Raw genomic sequence first — 7856 nt, 5'->3', positions numbered from 1 at the left:
CTCTGCAGCATGCTGAGAACATATTACAGTACCCGATCTGTGCATACTCTAGTACTCTGCAGCATGCTGGGAACATACTACAGCACCCGATCTGTGCATACCCTAGTACTCTGCCAGCGATGCTGCAGCACCGAGCAGCCGGCTGGGAAAATACTACAGTACCCAATCTGTGCATACTCTAGTACTCTGCGGCATGCTGAGAACATACTACAGCACCCGATCTGTGCATACCCTAGTACTCTGCAGCATGCTGGGAACATACTACAGTACCCGATCTGTGCGTAAGCTAGTACTCTGCAGCATGCTGGGAACATACTACAGTACCCGATCTGTGCATACCCTAGTACTCTGCAGCATGCGGAGAACATACTACAGTACCCGATCTGTGCATACCCTAGCACTCTGCCGCATGCTGGGAACATACTACAGTACCCAATCTGTGCATACTCTAGTACTCTGCAGCCTGCTGGGAACATACTACAGTACCCGATCTGTGCGTAAGCTAGTACTCTGCAGCCTGCTGGGAACATACTACAGTACCTGATCTGTGTGTAAGCTAGTACTCTGCAGCATGCTGAGAACATGCTACAGTACCCGATCTGTGCATATTCTAGTACTCTGAAGCATGCTGGGAACATACTACAGTACCTGATCTGTGCGTAAGCTAGTACTCTGCAGCATGCTGGGAACATACTACAGTACCTGATCTGTGCATACTCTAGCACTCTGCAGCATGCTGGGAACATACTACAGTACCTGATCTGTGCGTACGCTAGTACTCTGCAGCATGCTGAGAACATACTACAGTACCCGATCTGTGCATATTCTAGTACTCTGCAGCATGCTGGGAACATACTACAGCACCTGATCTGTGCGTAAGCTAGTACTCTGCAGCATGCTGGGAACATACTACAGTACCTGATCTGTGCATACTCTAGCACTCTGCAGCATGCTGGGAACATACTACAGTACCCAATCTGGGCATACTCTAGTACTCTGCAGCATGCTGGGAACATACTACAGTGCCTGATCTGTGCGTAAGCTAGTACTCTGCAGCATGCTGGGAACATACTACATTACCCGATCTGCACATACCCTAGTACTCTGCAGCATGCTGAGAACATACTACAGTACCTGATCTGTGCGTACGCTAGTACTCTGCAGCATGCTGGGAACATACTACAGTACCTGATCTGTGCATACTCTAGTACTCCGCAGCATGCTGTGGACATACTGCAGTACCCGGTCTGTGCATACTCTAGTACACCACAGCATGCTGAGGACATACTGCAGTACCCGATCCGTGCATAATCTAGTACTCCGCAGCATGCTGAGAACATACTACAGTACCTGATCCGTGCATAATCTAGTACTCTGCAGCATGCTGGGAACATGCTACAGTACCTGATCTGTGCATACTCTAGTACTCTGCAGCAGGTTGGGAACATACTACAAGGCCTGATCCGTGCATGCTCTAGTACTCCGCAGCATGCTGTGGACATACTGCAGTACCCGGTCTGTGCATACTCTAGTACTCCACAGCATGCTGAGGACATACTACAGTACCCGATCCGTGCATAATCTAGTACTCCGCAGCATGCTGAGAACATACTACATTACCTGATCCGTGCATAATCTAGTACTCTGCAGCATGCTGGGAACATGCTACAGTACCTGATCTGTGCGTAAGCTAGTACTCTGCAGCATGGTGAGAACATACTACAAGGCCTGATCCGTGCATGCTCTAGTACTCCGCAGCATGCTGTGGACATACTGCAGTACCCGGTCTGTGCATACTCTAGTACTCCACAGCATGCTGAGGACATACTACAGTACCCGATCCGTGCATAATCTAGTACTCCGCAGCATGCTGAGAACATACTACAGTACCTGATCCGTGCATAATCTAGTACTCTGCAGCATGCTGAGAACACACTACAGTACCTGATCCGTGCATACTCTAGTACTCTGCAGCATGCTGAGAACATACTACAGTACCTGCTCAGTATATACAATACTCTCATATGCACCAATATTCCTCAATATCTCCTACAGTATAGTTAAATGAGCAAATCAATCCCTCTGCAGTTTATTACGCTCCTCTGCACTATACACTGTAGTATTCTGGGGGGCTTTACCTACATGCTGGTGTATTGTTGATAATATACACTCCTATCTGCTTACACAATACTACGGTACTTGACGGTGTATGTACGGCATTTTAATAAAGTACCCTACTGTTGTATTCGACAGCTGAAACACTACTGCAGGACCTGGCTGGATGTAATGCTGGGGGGCAGGATCCTGGCTTCTCATCCCAGTTTTGGGAAGAGAGTGAGGTCTAGGGGTAAGAGCATGGGAGCCGGGACTCCTGGGTTCTATTCCTGTCTCTGAGGGGGGACGAGGTCTAGTGGGTTAGAGCAGGGAGTGCTGGGAACCAAACTCCTGGGTTCTATCCCCAGCTTGGGAGGCGGGTGATGGGGTCTAGGGGATTAGAGCACGGACGTAGGGCTGGGAGCCAGGACTCCTGGGTTCTATTCCTGGCCCTGCCACTGACTCACGGTGTGAAGTGAAGTGAGTCACTTCCCCACTCTGTGCCTCAACTTCCCCATGTGGGAAAGGGCCTTTGCTGCCTTCCTTTGGGAAGTGCTCCGGGCTCGCAGGTGACAGAAACAGCCCTGACACCACTGGGTCCCCCAGGGGCTGGTAAACCTTCTCCTTAAAAAGCTGCTTACTCCCACGCTCCTCCCTGCGGGGTACCGTTTGTATCACAGACACTGCAATGCAGCCACCTCTGGGGTGCAGCACAGGGGCTGTTTATACAGGAATCCCTTGTCTGGAGCTGAGGTGCAGCCACCTTTGGGGTGCAGCACAGGGGCTGTTTATATAGGGATCCCTTGTCTGGAGCTGGGATGCAGCCACCTCTGGAGTGGGGCTTGTGTAGGTTTAACCCTTATCCCTAGGTTTAAGGCTAGGGGAAGTCTGCTCGGCAGGAGATCCACACAGTCTTATGATCATCTCCGGGCCCAGCTCTTCCAGGGGATCCACTCGCCTGGGTGGTGCCCTCTCAGGACGGGCCGTGCCCAGAGGAGGCCTCGCCGCTGGGATTGTTTAGCCAGGAAATAAACAGGCCAGGCGGGTTTGGTTTGCAGACAGCCCCAAGTGGCAGGACGGGCTGGGCCGTTATCAGGGAGTGGCGAGAGCAGAGCCAGGCACGGAGCAGGGAGCAGAGTCTGAGAGACACACACACACACCCGCACCCAGCTGGGAGCTCTGCCAGGACGCGGCCCCGGCCCAGCGCAGGGGCGGGCTGGAGCTGGGGTGAAGGAACGGGTGACACAGCCGGGGGCTCCAGTCCAAGTCTCAGGCTGGTTCCAATTCAGCCCAAATTGGTTCTCCCCTCCAGTCTGCATATTTTATTATCACCATGTTACAAAGGGGAAACTGAGGCAGGAGAGGCCGAGCTGGGGATAGAACCCAGGAATCCTGACTCCTAGCCAGCCTCCCAGCAAGCCTTATTTGCTGCTTCTGGTGTCAGCCATGGCCTGATTCCCACCCCCCAGTGCCCCAAATCCTCACCCCCTGAGACTCCCTCCTCTGGGCCTGTCGGAAGGGTCTGCGAGGAAGGGGCCAGGGCAGGTGGGTTCGGGGTCACAGGGCAGGAGTGATATTGAAGCGACAGGGAGGAGATTTACAGCCAGACACTTCCTGTCTCCACTTGTCTCAGCCCAGGGCAGGGCAGGGCGGCACCCTCCTGCCCCTGCCCAGAGTCCTGTACACCTCTGAAGGGAAGAGGGGGGGCTGGGGCCCCTACCAGATGAAAGGGGGTTAACTCACAGCCACCTGTATGGAAGTGCACAGATACACGCATGTGCCCATGATCCCCTTCACGCACGCATTTACATGCCCCATGCACACGCGTGTGCACACCAACACACACTCCCATGTACATCCACACGCACCGGTGCACGCTTGAGGACACCACCGTGCACACACGGAGCCGCTCCCATGTGCTGCGCCCAACCATCCACAGCGACACTTGTGTCCTCACACGCACACCCCTGCTTGCACAAGGTCACTCGCATGCACACGCTTGCCCTGAGCTGCTCTGCGGGTGACTCAGGCCCATATAAGGCAGCGGAAGGAAGCGGTGCCCCCCCGCCCACACCTCCCCCGCACACCTGGGCACGTCGCTACCTGCTGCAGCAGGGCACCCAGCGCCGGCTCCCAGACACACCCCAGCTCACGGGGTCCCCACGCCCCTTCCCCGCTGGCCAGGCCAGGGCCTGTCCCAGCGCTGGGGCTGGGTGGTGGGGGAGGGCAGGGAAGGGGCATAAGGAACAGTGTGTGGGGGGGACTCGGGGGTCATGGCCCCACAGATCCCTGACTGACCCCACATTGGAACCAAGCGCCACTGAGATTAATTCCCCCTCCCCAGCTAAGTTGCCTTCCCCCCACTCACCCGTCTCTCAACTCCCCCCCACTCCTCGCCCTGCCCCCATCAACCCTTCCCCCAAGTGCCCCGGAATACCATCCCCCTACTTAGCCCCTCCCCCCACCAAACCCCTTGCCCTCTACTGCCCCCCAGTACGTCCCCACTTCTGCCCCCCTGCGCCCCACTAATATTCCTCCCCCGCCCCCCCCGCAGGGCAGCAGTGGGGCCTGGCGTCTGGCGGGAGCTGGGCCAGCGGCTCTGTCTCCCCATGCTAATGAGGGGATGAGTCGGCACCTGGCCCAGTCCCTGGGGGATCGGGGGCAGGGGGGAGGGGGTGAATGGGACTTTCCCAGCAGAGCACCTGGGTGGGGAGGCCCAGACGTCAGGGTCAGGGTCAGGGACAGAACTGTAGAGCGGGACTGGGATAACAGGGGGCTGCGGGTCGGGAGTGAGGGGCACTGGCAGAGCTCGGGGGAGGGGAGCCCAGGGGCGGGATCACAGGGGGCTGCGGGTCGGGAGTGAGGGGCACTGGCAGGGCTGGGGGGAGCCCAGGGGTGGGAGAACAGGGGCTGTGGGTCGAGAGTGAGGGGCACCGGCAGAGCTCGGGGGAGGGGAGCCCAGGGGTGGGATCACAGGGGGCTGCGGGTCGGGAGTGAGGGGCACTTGCAGAGCTCGGGGGAGGAGAGCCCAGGGGTGGGATCACAAGGGGCTGCAGGTCAGGAGTGAGGGGCACTGGCAGAGCTGAAGGGAGCCCAGGCTGGGATAGCAGGGGCTGCAGGTCGGGAGTGAGGGGCACCGGCAGAGCTGAGGGGGCAGGGAGGGGGCTGCGGGTTGGGAGTGAGGGGCACCGGCAGAGCTGAGGGGACAGGGAGGGGGCTGCGGGTTGGGAGTGAGGGGCACCGGCAGGGCTGCGGGGGCAGGGAGGGGGCTGCGGGTCGGGAGTGAGGGGCACCGGCAGAGCTGAGGGGGCAGGGAGGGGGCTGCAGGTTGGGAGTGAGGGGCACCGGCAGGGCTGCGGGGGCAGGGAGGGGGCTGCGGGTCGGGAGTGAGGGGCACCGGCAGAGCTGAGGGGGCAGGGAGGGGGCTGTGGGTTGGGAGTGAGGGGCACCGGCAGGGCTGCGGGGGCAGGGAGGGGGCTGCGGGTTGGGAGTGAGGGGCATCGGCAGAGCTGAGGGGGCAGGGAGGGGGCTGCGGGTCGGGAGTGAGGGGCACCGGCAGGGCTGCGGGGGCAGGGAGGGGGCTGTGGGTCGGGAGTGAGGGGCACCGGCAGGGCTGCGGGGGCAGGGAGGGGGCTGCGGGTCGGGAGTGAGGGGCACCGGCAGAGCTGAGGGACAGGGAGGGGGCTGCGGGTCGGGAGTGAGGGGCACCGGCAGAGCTGAGGGGGCAGGGAGGGGGCTGCGGGTCGGGAGTGAGGGGCACCGGCACCGTCCGGGGGCTGAGGGCTGTTGCTGGCTCAGGGTTTAATGTGCTGAGTCGAGCTCTTCCCCTGCGCCACGCGGGGCCCAGCCCAGCCAAGCAGCGTCCCGGCCTGGGCCCTCTGCACGGGCAGGTTCTCGCCAGGGCTGGGCCTGGCACCCAGCGGGGAAGATCTCATGGCCTGGTGCCAGTGGAAAACCACACAGCTGTCTGCAGCCCCCTCCCTGCCCCCCAGCCCTGCCGGTGCCCCTCACCCACAGCCCCCTCTCTGCCCCCCAGCCCTGCCGGTGCCCCTCACCCACAGCCCCCTCTCTGCCCCCCCAGCCCTGCCGGTGCCCCTCACCCACAGCCCCCTCTCTGCCCCCCCAGCCCTGCCAGTGCCCTTCACCCTCAGCCCCCTCTCTGCCTCCCCAGCCCTGCCGGTGCCCCTCACCCACAGCCCCCTCCCTGCCTCCCCAGCCCTGCCAGTGTCCTTCACCCGCAGCCCCCTCCCTGCCTCCCCAGCCCTGCCGGTGCCCCTCACCCACAGCCCCTTCTCTGCCCCCCCAGCCCTGCCGGTGCCCCTCACCCACAGCCCCTTCTCTGCCCCCCCAGCCCTGCCGGTGCCCCTCACCCACAGCCCCTTCTCTGCCCCCCCAGCCCTGCCGGTGCCCCTCACCCACAGCCCCCTCTCTCCCCCCCAGCCCTGCCAGTGCCCTTCACCCTCAGCCCCCTCCCTGCCTCCCCAGCCCTACCGGTGCCCCTCACCCGCAGCCCCTTCTCTGCCCCCCCAGCCCTGCCGGTGCCCCTCACCCCCAGCCCCTTCTCTGCCCCCCCAGCCCTGCCAGTGCCCTTCACCCTCAGCCCCCTCCCTGCCTCCCCAGCCCTACCGGTGCCCCTCACCCGCAGCCCCTTCTCTGCCCCCCCAGCCCTGCCGGTGCCCTTCACCCGCAGCCCCCTCCCTGCCTCCCCAGCCCTGCCGGTGTCCCTCACCCGCAGCCCCTTCTCTGCCCCCCCAGCCCTGCCGGTGCCCCTCACCCACAGCCCCCTCCCTGCCCCCCCAGCTCTGCCAGTGTCCCTCACTCCTGACCAGCAGTCCCCCTCCCTGCCCCCCCCAGCCCTGCTGGTGCCCCTCACTCCCGACCCGCAGCCCCCTCCCTGCCCCCCCAGCCCTGCCGGTGCCCCTCACTCTCGACCCGCAGCCCCCTGCCAGCCCAGCCCTGGGCTCCCCTCTCACCAAGTTGTGCTTGTGCTGATGGGAATCTCACAACTATCCAGGCATCCCCTCCCCCAGCAGGCATAGGACGTGGGGGGAGGGGGAATGTGGCACCCACCCTGCTCCAACTGGGGGTCCCTGCAGCCAGCCCTGGGCTAGGATGGGGGGGTTACAGCTTCCCATGGCCATGGAGTTTCACCCTCCCCTTGATCCCACTCCCTGCCCCTCCACCCCAACCCTGGATTCTAGGGGCTTTTGGGCCATGTGTTTTTCCCTCCTGCCCGACTTCTCCTTCCCTATAAATATCCCGTGACTCAGAGCCGGGAGCCAGGATCTCAGCCTTGCGGTGGTGGGGGTGGGGGCAGGGAGGGGCTCTCTGGTAGTGACTCTGGGGGGCCCAGAGACAGGGTTTTGCTTTGGGCTAACGTCATTTCAAGGAGGGGCTCTGGGTGCCAATGAGGGGAGTTGGGTTTGTTATAACTGAGGGAAACTGAGGCAGGGAGCTGGGACAAGACCTACCCGCTCCCTGTTTGCAACACAGTGAGTCAGGGCGGGGCTGGGGATAGAACCCAGGAGTCCTGGCTCCCAGCCCCCCTGCTCTAACTGCTAGACCCCACTCCTCTCCCAGAGCTGGGGATAGAACCCAGGCATCCTAGGACACCATAACTGATAGCAAAGGGGTGGCTGGGGAGCCCTGCTGGATTTGACCCAGCGCCGCTCCCATCTGGCAAACCCCCAATACCCCCGGGGGAGCCCTGGCTGTAGGGAGCTTGCTGAGTTGGGAGCTTGGGGGCAGTCAGAACCCCTCCC

Source organism: Gopherus evgoodei, unplaced genomic scaffold (genome assembly GCF_007399415.2).
Source record: "Gopherus evgoodei ecotype Sinaloan lineage unplaced genomic scaffold, rGopEvg1_v1.p scaffold_40_arrow_ctg1, whole genome shotgun sequence".
Classification (NCBI taxonomy): domain Eukaryota; kingdom Metazoa; phylum Chordata; order Testudines; family Testudinidae; genus Gopherus; species Gopherus evgoodei.
The sequence above is the reverse complement of the archived record's forward strand: the minus strand, read 5'-3'. Positions refer to the sequence as shown.